General features: G+C 39.6%; 1 long non-coding RNA gene across 7 annotated transcripts; it reads left to right on the top strand.

Annotated features, from left to right (window-relative positions):
• Positions 1–770: 770 nt before the first annotated feature.
• On the top strand, positions 771–22676 carry LOC118929599 (uncharacterized). Of its 7 annotated transcripts, none has more exons than XR_008993196.1 (6): positions 771–3219; positions 6040–6175; positions 6541–6898; positions 7653–7871; positions 8456–8609; positions 22471–22676. It is a non-coding gene; the product is annotated as an uncharacterized LOC118929599 (long non-coding RNA). The 7 variants fall into 7 exon arrangements; XR_008993193.1 differs by having other exon boundaries at positions 771–3215; positions 6541–6996; XR_008993197.1 differs by having other exon boundaries at positions 771–3215; positions 6541–6996; positions 7693–7871.
• The last annotated feature ends 1115 nt before the right edge of the window (positions 22677–23791 follow it).

Raw genomic sequence — 23791 nt, forward strand, 5'->3', positions numbered from 1 at the left:
GATTTCCGCTGCTCTACTCACGCCGCCATCTTGGTTCTCCTTCAAATTTTTAAGACATTTGCATCTGTATTAATGGGGTTTTCTTTTAAAAATTGTTTATTAGTTTGCTTTTGAAATTATTGGTTCTGCTAGTTTTGTAAAGTGAACTGGTAAGCTTACCTCTTTCTATACCTTGAAAAAAAATGGAATTCTTAGGGATTATCTGTTTCTTTAAGACTTCTTGAAGATCATTTATATAAAACTGCCTGGGTCTTAGAAGTACCTCTTTGACTTTGCAATTTCCTTTATGGTTATTGATTTATTTAGGTTTTCTTAGGAGTCAGTTTGGATAATACCTTTCTAAAAAATCAACCATTTTCTCTGTCTTTCCAAAATAACTGATACAGGTTTGTACATAGTATTTCTTATAATTTTTATAATACTATATCTAGTCCAGTGTTAGTTTCTGATGTATTTTACTTTCCCTCCACACCCTGGTCAGACTTGCCTAGAGGCTGTGCTGTTAGACATTTTATATTTATGTATTTTATATTTATATATATGTATAAGCCCCACACGGCATTTTAAAATAAAGATTCTTTTTAAAGGAGATTTAAATAAGAAAAAGATCTTACCTTATTTTCCAGCAGTTATGATTTCAGGAACTCTCCCTCTTTGTGTGGATCCATGTATCCATCTGGTATTCTGCTTGAAGAGGATCTGGCATTTCTTAGACTGCAGGCTTGCTTGGTAATGTCATCTTTTGTAATATTTGAAAAAGCCACATTTGTTTTTGAAATAACATTTTTTCGCTGGGTATAGAATTCTAAGTTGATGTGTTTTTTTTTCTTTTAATACTTCAAAAAAATGAGGCTCTACTTTCTGATTGTATTTTTTCCTATAAGAATTCTGTCATAAACTTAATGTGTCATTTTTCCCTGGCTAGTTTTGATCAATCTGATTATAATGTGCCTTAATGTAGTTTTCTTCATGTTCCTTTTGCTTGGGTTCATTGAGCTGCATGGGTCTCTGGGTTTATGGTTTTCACCAAATACGGAAATATTTTGGCCATTCAAAAGAATTTTCTGTCCCCACTTTTCTTCAGAAACCCCAATTATACGTACAAGTCGGCTTGATGTCCCATGGCTCACTGGTGTGCTGTTTAGTATTTTTTTCTCTGTTTCATTTTGGGTGGTTCTATTGCTGTGTCTTCATGTCTTTTCCTGCAGTGTCTCATTAGCAATTAATTCTAATATAACCTTTGTCTTAGCTGTTGTAGTTTTTCTCTCTACAAGTTTGATATGAATCTCTTCTTTCTGATCATTTCCTTTTTTCAGCTTTATTGAGGTACAATTGACTAAAGCTATTTAAACTATATTACGTAATAATTTGATACACAGTATACACTGTGGAAGGATTTCCCCCCATTGAATTAATTACCACAGGATTTGAATCATTTTTATATCTTCACTTTCTTAAATTTTCTACATAGGGAATAAAGTTATAGTCATTTTTAATTTCTTTGCTAATCATAAAATGTTCGTCAGTTCTGAGTGGGTTTCTACAGGGTCACTGTATTGGATATATCGTCCTGCTGCTTTGTGTGCCTTGTCATTTAGATTGGATGCTAGGCGTTGTGACTTTTACCTTAGTGGATGCTTGGTATTTTGTATTGAATGTTCTTCTAGTACACAGATACTTGCAAACAGTTGTATCCATTCAGGACATGATTTTAAGATTTGTTTGGCAGGTTTGGAGAAATATTTAGTCCAGGATTAATTCACCCCATTGCTGAGGCAAGACTCTCTCGAATACTCATAGGCGCCTCATGTTGTGAAGTTTTTTCAGTCTGGTCGGTGGGAACACAGTGTTCCTGGTCCTGAGTGCTGTGTGGTATTCCCTCTGATTCTTTGGGGCAGTTCTTTCCTGTTTTGGGTACTTTCTTCAAACCTGTGTGCTGGTCGGTACTCTCATGACTCCTGGAGGAAACCAGACTTCCAGGTTGGCTCCCTGTGCACCTGCATCCTCTTCAGCATGTGTGCTGGCATTCTAGCTGCCTTGGTTTCCCTGGACCCTCAGGTTTATTTCCGCAGCTCAGTTTGCAGGGTTTTGCCTTTTCTTCCCTCCCCCCACCCCCCAGGGCTGCAGCCTGAAAACCCCCTAAAGGCAGCAAGCTGAGGCAACCATGGGGCTCGCCTTGTTTGCTGCCCATGTCTCTGGGATTGCTGTCCTTGGTACCTGATGTCCAGTGTCAGGCTGCATTGGTTTGCATATGGGTTTTTTCAGGCAGGAGGGAAATCGAATCCTTGTTACTCCATCTTAACTTGAAGTGAAAGATAATCATGGGTGTGGGTATATAATGCGCTCACAGTTTTTCATTTTAAATGGTCTACTTTTAGGTTTGATTTTTCTCACCTCAATTACATGCTTTTTATGTCTAAATGACTTTTGTCCAGTCTTCTACTATAACTTCTCGTTTTATATCCTTGTCGACACAGCATGTGGCCTATGTGATAAAAGTCTGTAGAGAGACAAACCAGATCGCTAGCCGGGTGATCCCAGGACTTCCCTCGGTTGCCCGGCAGTGAACCAGCAGGACGGCGCCCGTGGCCCAAGCGCGCCGCTCGAGTTCCCGAGGAACCCGGGGCCCACGGCCGTCGTCCTCCACTGACCCTCTGCCTGCGAGCTCTGTCCACATGGGCGATGCCTGCAGGGTCAAGGCCTTTTCCTTAAGTCTAGGGGTGCAAAACACTGGGGTTTTCTTGCATGAATCAGTACTGGACTTCACGGCCCATGATTTCTAGTTGGGGTTTATTTACAGTGGAATGTGAATGTGGAGAACATGTGGAGTATTCAAGTTTTCTAGGGCACACATCCAAAATTTGTTTACAGTTGTCCTCAACATAATCTGACAGCACATTTTTGTAAGGATTTATTTTTACTGAAACTTTACAAAGTATTCAACTTGTTCAGAAACAGCTACTGTTTTTCTCATTCGTGGGCATTTTTCACATTCATATTTCATTGGCTTATATGTATTTAAATTAATAACTTATACTAATAGGAACTGGTGTAAGCAGGTTTGGAACAACTTAAGTAAGCAAGAGTGAGTGAACATTCAGGAGCTGCTGACTCGTCTCTGGCCTGCAGTGTGTCAGAGACATTGGCGTTTATTACAGGAGGAACAGAGAACACAAGTTAAGCCAATAAAAGGAGTTAAACGTGCTTCTAATATGGTAGGTAAGGCCTGTTATGTTTCAAATCCTATATATTTTTCTCTTCTGAATCTCTTCATTCTGAGAGAGGTTATTTTAGTTTTTGCCATTTTCTCTGAGTGATATATCCTAGTCCATATACGTCCTGAAGCTATGTTCCTTCCAAGGGAAGTAGGACGTTTCTCCACCACGTACTATGACTCCTGCCAGTGTAAATATCTTTGACCTGTTTTCATGCTACTAACCTTGACTTCTATTTGTTTTATATTAGTAATTCACATCTTTAATTTTGTTAATATTTGCCTGCTATGTCTTTGTTGGTTAATTTTTAATACTTTTATGTCACTTGATCTTAGGAATGCCTCATATTAAGATGTTTTGATTTATTCCTCTTACACTTCCTCGTGTGAGTATGTTTATAAGCCGGACCACCCTTTCTTTGTTATTTTTCGTCCTTCTAGTGCTGCATTTTTGGAGGCATACTAGAATCTCCTAGGAGCCTTTCAAAAAACAATTTAGTGCCTAAACTCTCCTGCAGTCCAGGGGATGAGAGCGGTATCAGTATGTTTTCAAAGATTCTAGCGTGAAGTCAGCATTTAGAACCCTAGTGTCCCACTATGTCTATGCCTGTAGTGCTTTGCTTCAAATTCTCAGCAACCGCATTTAAATTTATAATTTTCTGTTGGTGGATAGGCAGAAACAACTGTCGTAGTCAAGGTGAAATGAGAGAGGTGGAACTAGGAGTGGGGCAGAGGAAGGGTCACCGGGCAGCTGTGGCTGTTGGTGGCCCGACCTGTTGCCCTGCATTTGGTGTTGGGCCTGAAGTCATCTGAAGTTAGCCAGCCCAGCAGGTGGGAGGGAGCCCTGGATAGGACCAGGGGAAAGAAAACGCAGCCTGCGTCTGTCTCTCATGGCTCCACCGTGCAGGACGTGGTGGCCTGAAGCTGTAGGTGGAGCTGACGCTCTTGGCTGTAGAACTGCACGTATCTTTGGCCTGTGACTCAGACAAGTTGAAAGAAAGCTGGCAGGAGCAGGAGGAGCTCAGACTGGGTGGTGCCCCACACCAGCACGGCAAGCCAGGACACAGGAGGTGCATGCCTGAGCCCCGCAGTGCAAGGCACCCTCCCCGCCTGCCCGAGCGTGAAAACACGGTAGCTGCTTCCCTTAGGACTCACAGATCCCAGGCACATTTCTCTTGGGGTCAGCTGCCCTGTGACTCTGACCCTAGCTACCTGGAGTGGGGCCAGACTTCAGAGGTTAAGGGCTTAGTCCTCTAGAGACTGGCTCACTTTCAGACACCAGCCTCAGCTCAGGTCCCCAGGCCACCTATGCTTGTGGCAAATTCCGGGGCTCCCACTACCTCCCCAGGCTTGATAATTCACTAGAATGACTCACAGAACTCAGGAAAAGCTATACTTAGAGTTACGCTTTTAACTCTATGCTACCTTCTCTATAGCAAAAAGGATACAGATCAAAACCAGACAAAAGAGGAGGTGAGGTCAAGGGCAAGCTTTCCAGGCGGTCTGGCGTGGAATCAGGATGCATGACCCTCCTGGTACATCAGCGTGCCTTACCAGCCGGGAAGCTTACCTGAGCTTCGGGTCAGGAGTTGTCAGTGGGATTTCATTACGTAGGCATGACTGATTGAATGTGATCGGTTCAGTCTGCAGTCCCCGCCCCTCCCAGGAGCTTGGACTGATACCACTCGGCTCAGAGACCCAACTCTTAACTGTATGGTTGAGCTTTCCAGCAAGGCTGCTCCCGTCTAGTGGCCCACCTAGATGGTTTAACAAAGAGAATAACAAAACATTCCTGTCCCTTAGGAAATTCCAAGAATTTAGAGGTTGCCTCCCAGAACCAGGAACAGAGGCCACTCAAATTATTTACTATAGAGCACTGACTCTAAATGGGAGCTGGGTGGGACAGGAATTCTTGGGTTGACAGGAAGCAAAACCACCTCAAAAGCACAGTATCTGACTCCCCCAATACCCTGCGCATAGCTTCATTTTCCTTGCTGTGAGGAAAGCATGGAGACCACCGCCAGAACTTTTTCACAATCCCTAGGATTTGGGTTTGACACTGCCATTATTTAAAAATGCTACCTTCTCTTTCTAAGGAGTTATTTCTTAACTCCTTATATGTTATCTATTATACTGTAACTTTTTTAGAACTATAAATTATTTACAGCACTATAATCTGTAATCTATTAAATAAAAAACTTTTAAGAATTAGTCACTTCTAAGTAGAAAGGAAGATTACTTGACGAATTGAAAATGTCTGTCATACTTCATTTGGGTCCTGGGATACGGAAGTGTGGATGAGAACAACTGTTTTCTAATAGCAGTTACTGAGCGTTCACTACCTGCTAAGGATTGTGCTAAGCCACTTATAACTGTTTTACAGAAGGGAAAGTTGAGACTTGGAGAAATCAGGTAACTTCCCCAAGATACACAGTGGTGGAGACCACATTCATATCTAGTCAGTGTGATTACAGAGCTCAAACTCGTAACTATTACACTGATTTTAATAATGTGTGACCGCGCCACAGGTAGGTCAAGTTGCTTTTATGGCCTAATGTTTGGAATTCTTGTATTTTGTGCTTAAAAATAGGAAATTATCTATTTTTATAATTTTAGCACTGTAAATAATAGAAAAGATGCCAGAGGTATGACTACCTCTGCAACACGTGAGTTGTGGATAGTTTTGTTCTCAAAAAGTAAAAAAACAAGTTGGATAGAATATTTTTTATGTTTATCTTAATATTTTTAATATTGGCTTTTCAGATCTATTGATAGACTGTTTAAAATGTTTACTAACGTTATTTTTTAAATATTTTGTTTATTAGAATACATAATAGATTCTCACAGTTCTAAACTAAAACTGTATCAAGAGATACCTGTTGAGAAGTCTTGCAGCCACTCCTGTCCGTCCGCCTCCTTCCCTACCAGTTCCTGGTAGGCAACCACTTGCTAGTGTGTCAGGTATCCTTCAATCATTTCCTTGTGCAAGTGTGTTTTCATTTTCCCTCTTTTTTTTCATACGTTGCTTTTTGCACTTAACAATATTAACTTGGAGATCTTGAATTGTGATTATTTGAATGCAATTTTTGTGGCTCTGGTAAAGAGCATCCTTTGGCAATTTATGTATTATCACTTTTGTGTGCCTTATTATTTTGCTTTATTTTGACATCAGTGTACATTAAGCTTTCTTTTTAAAAAACAAATAAGTATAATGTTCTTCAAATGCATTCATATTTCTTTAAGAAGAGATATTTCTTCTCAAGAGGGTGGCCTAATTCCTGTTGGTGAAGGCAAAATGCATTTAACCCATTTGTTTTAATTATCAGCTGCAGTTCAGTAAACCACCTCAAACTCAGTGGCTGCAGAAGAGTCATTTGGCCGGGACTCCACAGGGATGGCTCTTCTCTGCTTTACGTGGCATCACTGGGGTGACTCAAGTGGGGGCTGGAAGATCCACTCCCAAGGCGGGTCACTCATATGACTGTCCAGCTGGTCTTGGCTGTTGGTGGGGAGCCCAGCCAAGGCTGTGAGCTGGGTGGTGGTTCCTCCCCGTGGGACTTGCTTTGGTTTTTCTTCAGCATGGTGACTGGGACCCAAGAGAGGAAGGAAGAGGTGCATGGTATCCTATGATCTAGCTTAAGAAGTCAGAGCCCGGTGATGAGAGAAGAGAGTCACGATCACATGGTAAGAGAAGAATGTGGGACAGGAGCTCCTGCTGTGACCATCTTTTAAAAACTGTATCTGCCACGCCATCTTCCAGGACCCAGACTCTACAAACAATAGTACTAAAAGCAGCTACTGTCGTTTTCTTCTAGCAGCTTTATTTTTTATTTTTCCCATTTAAATGCTTAATCTACTTACATTTTATTATCTTCTAAAATAAAGTCAGAAGCCAATTAAATTTTTTCTCAGGATAGCTATCCAGTGGCAAACAAAATTTATTATCAGCCCATCTTTTCATTACTTATGTGAAATGGTGCCATTACCACATCCTAAATCCCCCCCATTGTAGTAAGTCTGCTTGGGGACTTGAGCTCTGCACAGCGATGACCATCTATTCATGCCCTGGAACCTAATTATTGCAGGGCTGCTTGTCCCACACCTATCCCATCACTCTTCTTTTTCAAAAGTGTGCAGGCTAATTCTTGCATGCTTATTTTTCTATGTGAACTTTATCATCAGCTTTTCTAGTTTTAAACCAGTCTGTTGTTATTCCTATAAAAATGGTGATTATTGATTTTTAAATTACTTTTATGAATAATGAGATTGGGTATTTTTGTTTCTTTACATCGGTCAATTATATTTCTTCATGAACTGTTTTTCACAGCCTTTGCTTGTTTTCCTATTAGGGTTTTGATTCTTATTGATGTGTGAAAGCTCTTTGTATTTAAGAATACCAGAGCTTTGTTTGAAATGTTTCTCTTAAATGTTTCCCCAGTTACAGTAGCCTCCCCTTATCCGCGTTTCATTGGCCACAGTTTCAGTTACCTACCTTCAGTCACAGTCCAGAAGCAGATGGTCCTTCTTCAGACGTATAGTCAGAGGTCAGTGGGAGCCTGACACTTCATCACAGGGCCCCCGCCATTCACGTCACTTCATCTCATCACCTGGGTGTTTTATCATCTCATGTCATTATAGGAAGAAGGAGAAAAGAAAGGTGAATACAGTCCAATAAAATATTTTGAGAGAGAGGGAGAAAAAGAGGCCACATTCCCATAACTTTTATCATGTTATATTGTTGTTCTATTTTATTATTAGTTATTGTTGTTAAACTCTCACTATGACTAACTTACAGATCAAACTTTATCACAGGTATGTTTATTTAGGAAAAAACAGTATTTGTAGGGTTCAGTACTATCTGTGGTTTCAGGCATCCCACGGGGGTCTTAGAACATATTCCCAGAAGATTAGGGGAGATTACTATAGTTAATTTTGCTTCTGATGCTTTTTGAGGTCTTGAAATAAATGGTACTCCTGTGTGTGTGCTCATGCAAGGGCAGGGGAGTGGGAGCTGATTATCTTTCATGTGGTTTCTCCTGCTATTTTGAGGTTTATACATTCTTTCCCTGCTACAAAATAAAGTCATATATTTTTTTATGACTTTGTTTTTATATTTAACTGTTTGATCTATTTAGCATTTATTAGTAAATTGTATGAAGTTCTGATTGAACCAGATTTTTTTCCTAGTCAGTCTTTCCGACAGTTAAACAAAGGCCTTTATTTAACTGTTTATTTTTCCAGAATTCAAAACATGACCAAGAAAACACCGTTTTTCAGCTTTGAAGAAAAACCCACGTATGACTTTGACGGTGACTGTGCAGAACCTGTAAACTGACACAGGAAGAACTGAAAGCCCGGCCTGGCAGGGAGGTGACCTACTGCCGTCAGATTTCAGGTCCTCTAGTTTCTGTTTAAGAAGATGGGCCTTCCCCTAGATATGACGGTCTGTTTGAGTTTTAAATTACAGTTTATAATTCCTATTCATAAGGAAATATTCTACTAAAATTTTTATTGTGGTAAAACATATATAATATCAAAGTTGACATTTTAACCATTTTACAGTGTACAGTTCAGTGGCATTTAGTACATTCACAGTGAGCAGCCGTCTCCCTGTGTATCCCAAAACTTTCTCACCGCCCCAGTAACTCCCTGCCCATCAAGTCACAGCATCCCTACTGCCCTCCCCACCCCCAACTCCCAGCCCTGGGGGCCTCTAGTCTATTTTCTGTCTCCATGAACTTACCTTTTCTAGATATTTGAAATCAGTGAAACCACACAATATTTGTCCTTTTATGTCTGGCCTATTTCACTTAGCACAATGCTTCTAGTGTCATCTATAGTGTAGCTTGTGTCAGACCTCCATTTCTTTTTTTTTTTCTTTTTTTTTTTTTCTTTTCAACTTAATAATTTTTTATTGAGGTACATACAATAAAATGCACAAATATTAGTGTACAGCTTGGTATTTTTTGTTGTTTTTCTGCAAAAGCAAACAAAACATGGCCTTGCTTTATTAGTGATAAAATCACTACAGCTCAGTGCATTTTGACTTGTGTGTACCTTCATGAAACCATCACTTAGATCAAGATATCAAATATTGTAACTAATTCTCTTTTCTTCACCTATTTTACCCATTTTCCCATCTCTCTCCACAATAGCAATCACCAGTTTTAGATGTCTGAGTCTATTTCTGTTTTGTTTTGCTTTTTAGATTCCATACATAATTGAAATTATATGGTATTTGTCTTTCTCTGTCTAACTTATTTCACTTAGCATAATCCCCTCTAGGTCCGTCCATGTTATTATAAATGACAAGATTTCATTCTTTTTTTAAGGGTGAGTAATATTTCATTGTGTATATGTACCACATCTTTTTTACCCATTCACCTCTTGATGGACATTTAGGTTGCTTCTCTACCTTGGCTAATGTAAATAACGCTGCGACAAACATAAGAGGGCATATATCATCTCGAGTTAGTGATCTTGTTTTCTTTGGGTAAATTTCCAGAAGTGGAGCTGCTGGGTTGTATGGTGTGACTGAGTGCTCTTCCCTTATACGCACCACATTCTGTTTACTTGTTCATCTGCTGATGTATATGTAGCTAGTTCCCACGTTTGGCTACTGTGACAGAAATAATTCTACTTTTGTTTATCCCAAAAGCTCCCATATTTTTTTCTAAAGATAGAAATAAGTGATTAGTTTTTGCACAGCCCTTAAAATCAACTGAACTAAAAAAGAAAACCAAACTGCCAACTTAAACAGGTTAGTGGGAGAAGCCCAGTTCCAAGAAGTTCTTTGTACCTACGTATAGTTCTGTTTCCTATTTCCCTGAACTGATTTTTCTGGACACACAACACAAAAGAAAGAGTGGGAAGGAAAGCGGTTTTTGAATTTCAAAGTTTGTACAGTTTGCTATGCCCTTGGGAAGTTTTAAGAAGAGCTTAAAAAGAAGACAAAATACTTTCTATCAATTAAAACAAACCATTCAAATATCTGCCAAAACATATTTTCTGAGGGCGAAGAAAATAATAATAAACATTAATAAATGTTTATAAGTAGTTAATATAGTTAACAAATAGATGTTGTTTATTGAGGGTTTATGTGATGGGTACATGAGCTACTTACATGCAACTCTAAAATGTAGGAAGTAGTTGTTACTTTTATTTTATAAGTGAAGAAAAAGAGATTTGGATAGCTTTCATTTTTCATGTCATTTAGACAGCCCAAACTCATTCAGGTAATGTCAGAATTTAAGTGTAGGTCTTTCTGCCTCCTAAACCCATACTCTTACTAAAAACACCCTAGTACCATACAGTACTATCTTTTCTTTTTCCCCAGGTAAAGTGTTTGGCTTTAGAAACAATTATTTAGATGTGGCAAAAAAAGTGAAAATAATTTATTAATTTTTCACACCTGTGATTTTTTAGTCCCTATCTTTTCCCCTCAAAATGGAATTCAAAGAGTACTTTGAGGTCAGTGCAGAATCAGATGATAGGAAATGGAACATGTTCCTATTTAGAATATTTACGATTAGCAATAAAAGTATTCGTTAAAGTCAAGTACATATTTCTTATGCTTTTGAAAGAAACAAAGCAGATACAATAAATCCCATGAATGAAATAGTACTAAGGAGATTGTAGGGTTTGTGTTTAAAGCTTACATTAGCAGCATCCCTTTGATAACTTGTGCAAAATAAAATATGTGCCATTAGATGAAACAGAAATAGGTCATTAAAAATTTTAGTTGTGGTGCAAAATGACTAGAACTCAAAGATAATTTATGACAATTTCTGAAGAGAATCTGATTTCATGAACATGCTTCTGTTATATTAGTTTACTTTTAGTTTATTGGTTGTTAATGACAATTTTAAAAATATGGAAAACCCATTTTATTTAAGCTAATTATGCAATTTTCTTGACATGTTTCCACATAAAGTTTGTTGTTGAGGCGTGATTTCCCTCCTTTAAAAATTACATACTGAGCGTGGTTATGCTTATTTAAAATTTAACGCAAGTGTTTGAAGGTGGTCCTTAATTTACCATGTAGAAATAAAATTACTGTTGTTAGCACTTAGGTTTGAGAAAAATTTGTCAGGACAATTTAATTTTTTTAAGAAACATCATTCAAAGGAGAAGATTTCCTTTGTTAGAATTCTGAGGTTTGTCCCAGCAGCTGTGCTTCTGTGTCTTTTTCTCTCAGACCTTTTGCATGTACCTGTTCCTCAGTGTCAGTCCTCCGGCCACATCTTTCTCTGTAGTTCTGGAGCTTCTCCCTGTCAGTGGCAATATAGTCTAAGCTTTACAAACATGTTTGACCCTTTACTACTTCTCTTCCAAGATATTAAGAAAGAACCTTTATTACCTGCTTTGTCAGCTTGTAATTCTCTTTTTTGTTTCTCATGCTGCAGCAGAACTTTGTGCTCTAACGAGCAAATAAAACGACATCGTTCAGACCTCATCCCATGTTGGGTACCAATGGCCTCACACCTTTATCCAAACCTTGTCTTTTTTTCTATAATGCCGCTTTTTCTTGGACCTCTTCCTACCATTTTGACCAACAGTTATCTGTCTCTTTCTGAATTCCTTCACTCACCATTTAAATACAGGCATATCCAAAGTGAGGGGTTAGGAATTGTGTTAGGTTATTAAAAACAGAGGCTCAAAAACAGTGGCTTAGCAAAGTAGGAGTTTTTCTTTCACCTAAGCCAGTGTCTAGCAAATATGGAAGCCCCCCAGGTCCTCACGCACGGGAAGACCACGGTCGCTCCCTGTGTTTCTGCTTCGCCATCTCACCACTGGTTCCATGCTCAAGACTGCATCACGCTCCGATGTAGATGATGGGGCTTCAGCCAGAATTCCAGGTGTCAGGAAGGGTAAAAAACACCTTCCAGTTACACATCAGTTCCTTTCAAGGAACTTTTTGGAAACCTGATAATATCATTGGTTAGAACTTAGTTACCAGACCACACCCAGCCACAGGGATGGCAGAGTGCCCTCCCAACACCCAGAAGTCTGGAGGAAGAGAGGAGTGTATTTGCTAGGTGATGATCAGTGTCTGCCATGCTCTGTTTTCTGAAATGCTGGCTGCATGATCAGAAACCATCAGTATTTATGATCTGTTAAATTTAGGGTCTGTTAAATAGTAATAATGGTGATTTATTTATACTATTTATTAAGCACCTACCACATGCCAGGTATTGTGTGGTCTTTATACCTGTTATCTCAGACTTTTACAGTGACTCTTCAAATGTAGTAGTGGTACCACTGTTTTAAAGATGAGGAAAGTGAGTCTTAGAGTCAACTTGTTGAAGGAAATATATATAGAAATTAGCTAAGGTAGGTTTGAATTCACCTAGCTGGGCTCCAAAGTCTATCGTCTTTTTCATTGTACATGGCCCACACTGAATATTCACGCCCATATTCTTTTGTCTGATAATTGTTTAGACTACTCTACCTTGATATCACAATTTCCAGGAACATTTACCTTGGACTATTCAAAATTATAGAATTGTCTAAATTTGTACAGTGGCAATTAACTAATTGATTCAAGCTTAATATCTAGACATCTAGTGATCACCTGGTAAGTTGGTAACACAGGGAGGTTAAAACTCAGTAGCCTGTTGGTGTGAATGAGGTCGAATTGGCAGAAAAAACTCAAACTAAATGCTCGGTGCCCTCCATCTGGGTAACATGGGGCCTCAGCTTTCTGCAAAGCTTCCTGCCGAAGTATTTCTAGGTATTCTTTCCTGAACAAGCCCGCCCTCAGGACACAGCCAGGAATACTAGGCCAGTGGCACTTCTCACATGGAAGACAATACCAGGAGAGAGACGAAACGCTTCTGTTCGCTCCCAGTTTTGTCTTACTGTGTTGTGCCCATGGGGAGCTCAGTATTGGGCAGCCCCATTGCCATAGGTGCTTTTTAATGAGGAAGCTCTTTGGGATGGCCTGCAACCACCTGCTCCCCACATCACTGAGAACTGAATGTAGCAGGCAGTAAGCCAGGGGACAGACACACTGGGGGGGCGGATGCTGTGCTCTCAGAATTACCCTTTTTTCCCTTGGCTTAGTTTTGTGTGGTGCTGTGCTTTGTTTCTGGTTACTTATTCCTTCAGCTGATCTCCTAGGAGGGTTCTTACTCAGATAGACACAAATGAAGCTGAGAGCCTTTCTTATGTACCCAATAGGTTTAACAATTTTCAAAAAATCAAATTCAAAGGTTGGCGTGGACCTATAGCTGTATTTTTTTGGACCACTTTTCATCTCCTTCACTCCCATAGCTCCAGCTATCCTCTCTACGGAGATGGCTTCCAAGTTCATGACTCTATCCCTGTCCGCTTCCTAGCTGCCTGCTGGGCGTCTTCACGTAGCTGTCCCTCTCGATGTGTGACTTAAACCTTTCCCGAACGGACTCAGCTCTTACCTGCTCTTCCAGCACTTGGTTCTCTCCACTGTTTTACAGGCTAGTCATTTTAGTTGCTCAGGTCCAAGATACTCTATCTGGGATATTCTTACTCATAATATCTGTTGTCAAAGTTTGCTTCTTTTAGTATCGAATCCAATTTCCACTCTCCTGTATCTTTTTTTTTTTTTTTTTTTTTTTTTTTTTTTAATAATTATTTTTTATTGAGGGGTAGTTGACACACAGTATTACATTACATGAGTTTCAAGTGTACAACACAGTGGTAGAACATTTATATACATAATTCTAGGTTCCAGCTATCACCCTACCAGGCTGTTACAATATCTTGACTATATTCCTTATGCTATACCTTACATCCCGGTTACTAATTTATTTTACCATTGGAAGTCTGTCCTTTTTTTTTTTTTTTTTTTTTTTTTTTGTGAGGGCATCTCTCATATTTATTGATCAAATGGTTGTTAACGACAATAAAATTCTGTATAGGGGAGTCAATGCTCAATGCACAATCATTATTCCACCCCAAGCCTAATTTTTGTCAGTCTCCAATCTTCTGAGGCATAACAAACAAGTTTTTACATGTAGAACAAATTCTTACATAATGAATAAGTTACATAGTGAACAGCACAAGGGCAGTCATCACAGAAACTTTCGGTTTTGCTCATGCATTATGAACTATAAACAGTCAGTTCAAATATGAATACTCATTTGGTTTTTATACTTGATTTATATGTGGATACCACATTTCTCTCTTTATTATTATTATTTTTAATAAAATGCTGAAGTGGTAGGTAGATACAAGATAAAGGTAGAAAACATAGTTTAGTGTTGTAAGAGAGCACATGTAGATGATCAGGTGTGTGCCTGTAGACTATGTGTTAATCCAAGCTAGACCAGGGCAATAAAACATCCATGTATGCAGAAGATTTCTCTCAGAGCGGGGGGGTGAGGTTCTAAGCCTCACCTCTGTTGATCCCCAATTTCTCACCTGATGGCTCCCCTGCGACTGTGCCTGTCTTAGGTTGTTCCTCCCTTGAGGAATCTTACCCGTCTCTGGCTAACCAGTCATCTTCCGGGGCCATACAGGGAAATGTGAAGTTGGTAAGTGAGAGAGAAGCCTTATTGTTTGAAAAAGTTAGCTTTTTACTTCTTTGCATATTTATGCCCTGTGGCTTCTATGCCCAGCATTTGTCTTGAGGTATCTTTACCACTTGGAAGAATTATGATACTCGGTAAATTTGATATGAGGCACGAATTCTATTTAAGGGTTGTAATTAGGAAGGAAGAAGAAAAGCTATAGAAGTAGCAGGCGGAAGAAAACATGGGAAGATTGATTATTTCTTTGATATATCTTCTTGTAGAGTAACTTCAGCATGTATAGGTTTTAAGCTACTACTTAAATTGCACACACACATTAACATAATAGGAGTATAGTTACATAACCAAAGCATATCTGTAATTACCAGCCATCTGCAGTGAAACCAAGAAAACCAGTTAGGCACCTTAGGCATTTGTGAAAACTTATCTATGATATGGTGGATATTGTCCAAATGAACTTGAACAGTCTGAGAGAAATCAGACAAATTAAAACAACCCATTCCTGGGGACTGTTCACATGCCATATGTTCTTTTAACAATAAATAGTTTGTAGTTGTAAGACTTTGGAGCGCTACAATTTGCACTTCTCCAAATTCTTGATTGAGTTCCAACAGTATAGATCCAGTCCAATTTTGTTGTTTTACTGTATGCACAGGCCAGCTTCCTCATTCCCATGGCAGGTCCAGGAACTGGTGGGATGAGTGCATCTACAGCTGTAGCAGTGCGTGGATCTTTGTTGGGGTTTTTTGATGATCATCTTCTGGCATGAGTCTTCCAGAGGGTGCAGATGTTGGAAGTTCTTTTTCATATCGTATCTTAGTTCATTTTCGGGGTAGCCCAATTAGGCTTTGATCCTCTGTATAAACACAAACAGACCCTTTGCCTACACTTTTATATGCCCTTTATACCCTTGTGTAGAACTCGTTGGAGGTTACCACACAGGAACTGCCCTTTTTTTTTTTTTTTTTTTTTTTTTGCTATCACTAATCTACACTTACATGACGAATATTATGTTTACTAGGCTCTCCCCTATACCAGGTCTCCCCTATAAACCCCTTTACAGTCACTGTCCATCAGCATAGCAAAATGTTGTAGAATCACTACTTGCCTTCTCTGTGTTGTACAGCCCTCCCTTTTCTCCTACCCCCCCATGCATATTAATCTTAATACCCCCCTACTTCTCCCCCCCTTATCCCTCCCTACCCACCCATCCTCCCCAGTCCCTTTCCCTTTGGTACCTGTTAGTCCATTCTTGAGTTCTGTGATTCTGCTGCTGTTTTGTTCCTTCAGTTTTTCCTTTGTTCTTATATTCCACAGATAAGTGAAATCATTTGGTATTTCTCTTTCTCCGCTTGGCTTGTTTCACTGAGCATAATACCCTCCAGCTCCATCCATGTTGTTGCAAATGGTAGGATTTGTTTTCTTCTTATGGCTGAGTAATATTCCATTATGTATATGTACCACATCTTCTTTATCCAATCATCTACTGATGGACACTTAGGTTGCTTCCAATTCTTGGCTATTGTAAATAGTGCTGTGATAAACATAGGGGTGCATCTGTCTTTTTCAAGCTTGAGTGCTGCATTATAGGGTAAATTCCTAGGAGTGGAATTCCTGGGTCAAATGTAAGTTTATTTTGAGCATTTTGAAGAACCTCCATACTGCTTTCCACAATGGTTGAACTAATTTACATTCCCACTAGCAGTGTAGGAGGGTTCCCCTTTCTCCACAGCCTCGCCAATATTTGTTGTTGTTTGTCTTTTGGATGGTAGCCATCCTTACTGGTGTGAGGTGATATTTCATTGTAGTTTTAATTTGCATTTCTCTGATAATTAGCGATGTGGAGCATCTATTCATGTGTCTGTTGGCCATCTGTATTTCTTTTTTGGAGAACTGTCTGTTCAGTTCCTCTGCCCATTTTTTAAGTGGATTGTTTGTGTTTTGTTTGTTGAGGTGGGTGAGCTCTTTATATATTCTGGACGTCAAGCCTTTATCGGATGTGTCATTTTCAAATATATTCTCCCATACTGTAGGGATCCTTCTTGTTCTATTGATGGTGTCTTTTGCTGTACAGAAGCTTTTCAGCTTAATATAGTCCCACTTACTCATTTTTGCTGTTGTTTTCCTTGCCCGGGGAGATATGTTCAAGAAGAGGTCACTCATGTTTATGTCTAAGAGGTTTTCGCCTATGTTTTCTTCCAAGAGTTTAATGGTTTCATGGCTTACATTCAGGTCTTTGATCCATTTTGAGTTTACTTTTGTATATGGGGTTAGACAATGGTCCAGTTTCATTCTCCTACATGTAGCTGTCCAGTTTTGCCAGCACCACCTGTTGAAGAGACTGTCATTTCGCCATTGTATGTCCATGGCTCCTTTATCAAATATTAATTGACCATATATGTCTGGGTTAATGTCTGGATTCTCTAGTCTGTTCCATTGGTCTGTGGCTCTGCTCTTGTGCCAGTACCAAATTGTCTTGATTACTATGGCTTTATAGTAGAGCTTGAAGTTGGGGAGTGAGATCCCCCCTACTTTATTCTTCTTTCTCAGGATTGCTTTGGCTATTCGGGGTCTTTGGTGTTTCCATATGAATTTTTGAATTATTTGTTCCAGTTCATTGAAGAATGTTGCTGGTAGTTTCATAGGGATTGCATCAAATCTGTATATTGCTTTGGGCAGGATGGCCATTTTAACGATATTAATTCTTCCTAGCCACGAGCATGGGATGAGTTTCCATCTGTTAGTGTCCCCTTTAATTTCTCTTAAGAGTGACTTGTAGTTTTCAGAGTATAAGTCTTTCACTTCTTTGGTTAGGTTTATTCCTAGGTATTTTATTTTTTTTGATGCAATTGTGAATGGAGTTGTTTTCCTGATTTCTCTCTCTGTTGGTTCATTGTTAGTATATAGGAAAGCCACAGATTTCTGTGTGTTGATTTTGTATCCTGCAACTTTGCTGTATTCCGATATCAGTTCTAGTAGTTTTGGGGTGGAGTCTTTAGGGTTTTTTATGTACAGTATCATGTCATCTGCAAATAGTGACAGTTTAACTTCTTCTTTACCAATCTGGATTCCTTGTATTTCTTTATTTTGTCTGATTGCCGTGGCTAGGACCTCCAGTACTATGTTAAATAACAGTGGAGAGAGTGGGCATCCCTGTCTAGTTCCCGATCTCAGAGGAAATGCTTTCAGCTTCTCGCTGTTCAATATAATGTTGGCTGTGGGTTTATCATAGATGGCCTTTATTATGTTGAGGTACTTGCCCTCTATTCCCATTTTGCTGAGAGTTTTTAACATGAATGGATGTTGAACTTTGTCAAATGCTTTTTCAGCATCTATGGAGATGATCATGTGGTTTTTGTCTTTCTTTTTGTTGATGTGGTGGATGATGTTGATGGACTTTCGAATGTTGTACCATCCTTGCATCCCTGGAATGAATCCCACTTGGTCATGGTGTATGATCCTTTTGATGTATTTTTGAATTCGGTTTGCTAATATTTTGTTGAGTATTTTTGCATCTACGTTCATCAGGGATATTGGTCTGTAGTTTTCTTTTTTGGTGGGGTCTTTGCCTGGTTTTGGTATTAGGGTGATGTTAGCTTCATAGAATGAGTTTGGGAGTATCCCCTCCTCCTCTATTTTTTGGAAAACTTTAAGGAGAATGGGTATTATGTCTTCCCTGTATGTCTGATAAAATTCCGAGGTAAATCCATCTGGCCCGGGGGTTTTGTTCTTTGGTAGTTTTTTGATTACCTCTTCAATTTCGTTGCTGGTAATTGGTCTGTTTAGATTTTCTGTTTCTTCCTGGGTCAATCTTGGAAGGTTATATTTTCCTAGGAAGTTGTCCATTTCTCCTAGGTTTCCCAGCTTGTTAGCATATAGGTTTTCATAGTATTCTCCAATAATTCTTTGCATTTCCGTGGGGTCCGTCGTGATTTTTCCTTTCTCGTTTCTGATACTGTTGATTTGTGTTGACTCTCTTTTCTTCTTAATAAGTCTGGCTAGAGGCTTATCTATTTTGTTTATTTTCTCGAAGAACCAGCTCTTGGTTTCATTGATTTTTGCTATTGTTTTATTCTTCTCAATTTTATTTATTTCTTCTCTGATCTTTATTATGTCCCTCCTTCTGCTGACCTTAGGCCTCATCTGTTCTTCTTTTTCCAATTTCGATAATTGTGACATTAGACCATTCATTTGGGATTGCTCTTCCTTTTTTAAATATGCTTGGATTGCTATATACTTTCCTCTTAAGACTGCTTTTGCTGTGTCCCACAGAAGTTGGGGCTTAGTGTTGTTGTTGTCATTTGTTTCCATATATTGCTGGATCTCCATTTTGATTTGGTCATTGATCCATTGATTATTTAGGAGCGTGTTGTTAAGCCTCCATGTGTTCGTGAGCCTCTTTGCTTTCTTTGTACAGTTTATTTCTAGTTTTATGCCTTTGTGGTCTGAAAAGTTGGTTGGTAGGATTTCAATCTTTTGGAATTTTCTGAGGCTCTTTTTGTGGCCTAGTATGTGGTCTATTCTGGAGAATGTTCCATGTGCACTTGAGAAGAATGTATATCCCGCTGCTTTTGGATGTAGAGTTCTATAGATGTCTATTAGGTCCATCTGCTCTACTGTGTTGTTCAGTGCTTCCGTGTCCTTACTTATTTTCTGCCCAGTGGATCTATCCTTTGGGGTGAGTGGTGTGTTGAAGTCTCCTAGAATGAATGCATTGCAGTCTATATCCCCCTTTAGTTCTGTTAGTATTTGTTTCACATATGCTGGTGCTCCTGTGTTGGGTGCATATATATTTAGAATGGTTATATCCTCTTGTTTGACTGAGCCCTTTATCATTATATAATGTCCTTCTTTATCTCTTGTTACTTTCTTTGTTTTGAAGTCTATTTTGTCTGATATTAGTACTGCAACCCCTGCTTTCTTCTCACTGTTGTTTGCTTGAAATATGTTTTTCCATCCCTTGACTTTTAGTCTGTACATGTCTTTGGGTTTGAGATGAGTTTCTTGTAAGCAGCATATAGATGGGTCTTGCTTTTTTATCCATTCTGTTACTCTGTGTCTTTTGATTGGTGCATTCAACCCATTAACATTTAGGGTGACTATTGAAAGATATGTACTTATTGCCATTGCAGGCTTTAAATTCGTGGTTACCAAAGGTTCAAGGTTAGCCTCTTTAGTATCTTACTGCCTAACTTAGCTCGCTTATTGAGCTGTTATATACACTGTCTGGAGATTCTTTTCTTCTCTCCCTTCTTGTTCCTCCTCCTCGATTCTTCATATGTTGGGTGGTTTGTGCTGTGCTCTTTCTAGGAGTGCTCCCATCTAGAGCAGTCCCTGTAAGATGTTCTGTAGAGGTGGTTTGTGGAAAGCAAATTCCCTCAGCTTTTGTTTGTCTGGGAATTGTTTAATCCCACCATCATATTTGAATGATAGTCGTGCTGGATACAGTATCCTTGGTTCAAGGCCCTTCTGTTTCATTGTATTAAATATATCATGCCATTCTCTTCTGGCCTGTAGGGTTTCTGTTGAGAAATCTGACGTTAGCCTGATGGGTTTCCCTTTATAGGTGACCTTTTTCTCTCTAGCTGCCTTTAACACTCTTTCCTTGTCCTTGATCTTTGCCATTTTAATTATTATGTGTCTTGGTGTTGCCCTTCTTGGATCCTTTCTGTTGGGGGTTCTGTGTATTTCCGTGGTCTGTTTGATTACTTCCTCCCCCAGTGTGGGGAAGTTTTCAGCAATTATTTCTTCTAAGATACTTTCCATCTCTTTGCCTCTCTCTTCTTCTTCTGGGACCCCTATAATACGGATATTGCTCCTTTTAGATTGGTCACACAGTTCTCTTAATATTGTTTCATTCCTGGAGATCCTTTTGTCTCTCTCTATGTCAGCTTCTATGCGTTCCTGTTCTCTGATTTCAATTCCATCAATGGCCTCTTGCATCCTATCCATTCTGCTTATAAACCCTTCCAGAGTTTGTTTCATTTCTGCGATCTCCTTTCTGGCATCTGTGATCTCCCTCCAGACTTCATCCCGTTTCTCTTGCGTATTTCTCTGCATCTCTGTCAGCATGTTTATGATTCTTATTTTGAATTCTTTTTCAGGGAGACTGGTTAGGTCTGTCTCCTTCTCTGGTGTTGTCTCTGTGATCTTTGTCTGCCTGTAGCTTTGCCTTTTCATGGTGATAGGAATAGTCTGCAGAGCTGGGACGAGTGACGGCTGGAAGGACTTCCTTTCTTGTTGGTTTGTGGCCCTCCTCTCCTGGGAGAACAGCGGCCTCTAGTGGCTTGTGCTGCGCAGCTGCGCGCAGACAGGGCTTCTGCTTCCTGCCCGGCTGCTATGGAGTTAATCTCCGCTGTTGCTGTGGGCGTGGCCTGGCTCGGGCAGCTGCTCCAAAATGGTGGAGTCGCGTTGGAGCAGGAGCTGCTGGGAGGCTATTTATCTCCGTAAGGGGCCTCCCTGCTCCCTGCAGCCCAGGGGTTAGGGTGCCCAGAGATCCCGGATTCCCTACCTCTGGATTAAGTGGCCCGCCCTGCCCCTTTAAGACTTCCAAAAAGCACCCGCCAAAACAAAACAACGACCACAAAAAAAAACAAGAAAAAAAAATTTTTTTAATTAAAAAAAAAAAAATTTTTAATTAAAAAAAAAAAGGTGGTCGTTCGTTTTTCTTTATTCTCCGGTGCCAGCCTCAGGCCTCTGCTCACCGGTCTTTCTGCCCTGTTTCCCTAATATTGGGGTCCCTGTCCCTTTAAGACTTCCAAAAAGCGCTCGCCAAAACAAAGCAGCAAAAAAGAAAAAAAAAAAAAAAAATGGTCGCGCGCTTTTCTTATGTCCTCTGTCGCCCAGCCTCCAGTGCCTGCTCACTGTTTTTGCTGCCCTGTTTTCCCAGTATCGAGGGCCCTGCACTCTGGCCCGGATGGCTGGGGCTGGGTGCTCGGCAGTCCTGGGCTCCGTCTCCCTCCCGCTCTGCCTGCTCTTCTCCCGCCGGGAGCTGGGGGGAGGGGCGCTCGGCTCCCGCGGGGCCGGGGCTTGTATCTTACCCCCTTCACGAGGCGCTGGGTTCTCTCAGGTGTGGATGTGGTCTGGATATTGTCCTGTGTCCTCTGGTCTTTATTCTAGGAAGGGTTGTCTTTGTTATATTTTCATAGATATATGTTGTTTTGGGAGGAGATTTCCGCTGCTCTACTCACGCCGCCATCTTCCGCCCCCCTCCTCCTGTATCTTGTAAGACAAAATAAATCCCTTTCCCCTATATTCCCATTGCACTCTATTGTTCTTGAAAACATTGGCATTATCTGCCTTGTATTAAATTTTGTTTCTCCTGATTTGCTTAGACAAATAAATGAGCACCTGCTATGTAACATATTAGATGTTATATGTTTTTAATCACCATACAACCCATTTTACAGATGTTAAAATTAAAGCTGTTTCCTTATTTGTGAAAGAGACAACTCTAATCCCAAAACGAACCATCTTATTTTTAGATAGTAAGACTATTTTAATATCTCAAATACTTACAGTGTCTGGTATAATATATATCAGCTTAATAAATGTATTTTTACTTTGGCCTTCTAGCACAGTGTTTGAAAGGCACTAAGTATTCAGTGAGTATTTGCTGATTTGAATTGAGATAAAACAATTCAAATTTTGTGAAAACCTTTAAACTGTCCATTTTATACAAGGTGCATTTTGAAGATTCTAAGTTTGGCTTCTATTTTTACCTTTCTTTTTTTTTTTTTACAGTGGCAGAGGGTAAAGTCAAAAGATTTATTATCCTTATTTCCTCCTCAGACCACTAGAAGGAAGTAAACAGCAGTTATCAGTTATCAGCTGTAAATCCTAAGTCAACATTATTCACAAGAGTTCCACAAAGTAGAAGAAGAGATATCAGCAACAGAGAAATATTCATGAGTCCTCACTGCCAATTAAAAAACTCTAGACACTCAGTAGGACTGTTCACAGGTGTGATGTTGTGTCTGAAAACCCTTTCACTCAGTCTCTGCCCCTGGGTTGGAAACTGAGGCAGCTTCTATGTCAAAGTGACCCACATGGTTCGGATTCTTTAAGAGGAGATGTGCTATTCTTATTGAAATGACTTCAAACAGTAAAGCTTCTCAAGTGTATGATTTGAAAGAACATTTCTTGGTGCATCCCCTTGATATTAAATGAACAAAAGCAGTTTTTATAGTTTCACAGAATAATTGAAAAAACACAGTGAGCTGAATGTTATGGCTTTCAGATAAATTCTGTTAAAAAGGAAAAGGGAAAGAAATGATTGAGTTTGCTGTGGAATGAGGATGCTTTCAGACTCCGGGGCCCCGTATTTTTCTATTTGCAGTCCCTCTTATTTACAGGGTTTGAATATGAGAATTTGGTGCTCACATTACTCTGCTTTGGGCTACACACAAACCAATAAACTATAAATATCCTTACATTATAATACCATTCACCTAAAATGTTATCTTTATTGCTACAATGAAAGTACATTACTATGGAAACTAAAGTTTCAAAAATGTGTACATGTAACTTTAAGTACCCAATATTTCAAAATTATGATAATAAATTTTCAGGATATTAGTGCTTCAGTGTAAATAGCTTCTTGTAAGTTGTAACTTCTGATAAAACTGTACAGTGTTCCAGTAGTAACTTCGAAAAAAAGAGGTGTTCTTTGAAAATTTAAGAAATAAAGATGATAGAAAGCCCAAATGATAGTTTTTCCATTTCAACTGATTCTACTTTCTATGAATTAAGTTAAAAACAAAGAAAAAACTGAATGTAGATTATTATAAAGTAGGCTACAAATTAAAAAAAGCTATAGCGGAACAACGTGACTCACAGCAGTGCGGTTACAATGTGTGCACCCTGTGCACAGCGGAAGTCCGTGTATGTATGTAATCTGTGCACGCGATTGGATGGCCTTGGAAAGAGTTTCTATGTGCCCGGCAGGGGGTGGGTTGGATATACCAAAGGAGCCGGACGGGAGTCCAGTCCCGTACCCTGTCCTTGCAGCTCTGAGCAGACCAAGTGCCTTGCTCACAAAACCGGCTCAACAGGTACGAATGGA

Source organism: Manis pentadactyla, chromosome 13 (assembly GCF_030020395.1).
Source record: "Manis pentadactyla isolate mManPen7 chromosome 13, mManPen7.hap1, whole genome shotgun sequence".
NCBI lineage: Eukaryota > Metazoa > Chordata > Mammalia > Pholidota > Manidae > Manis > Manis pentadactyla.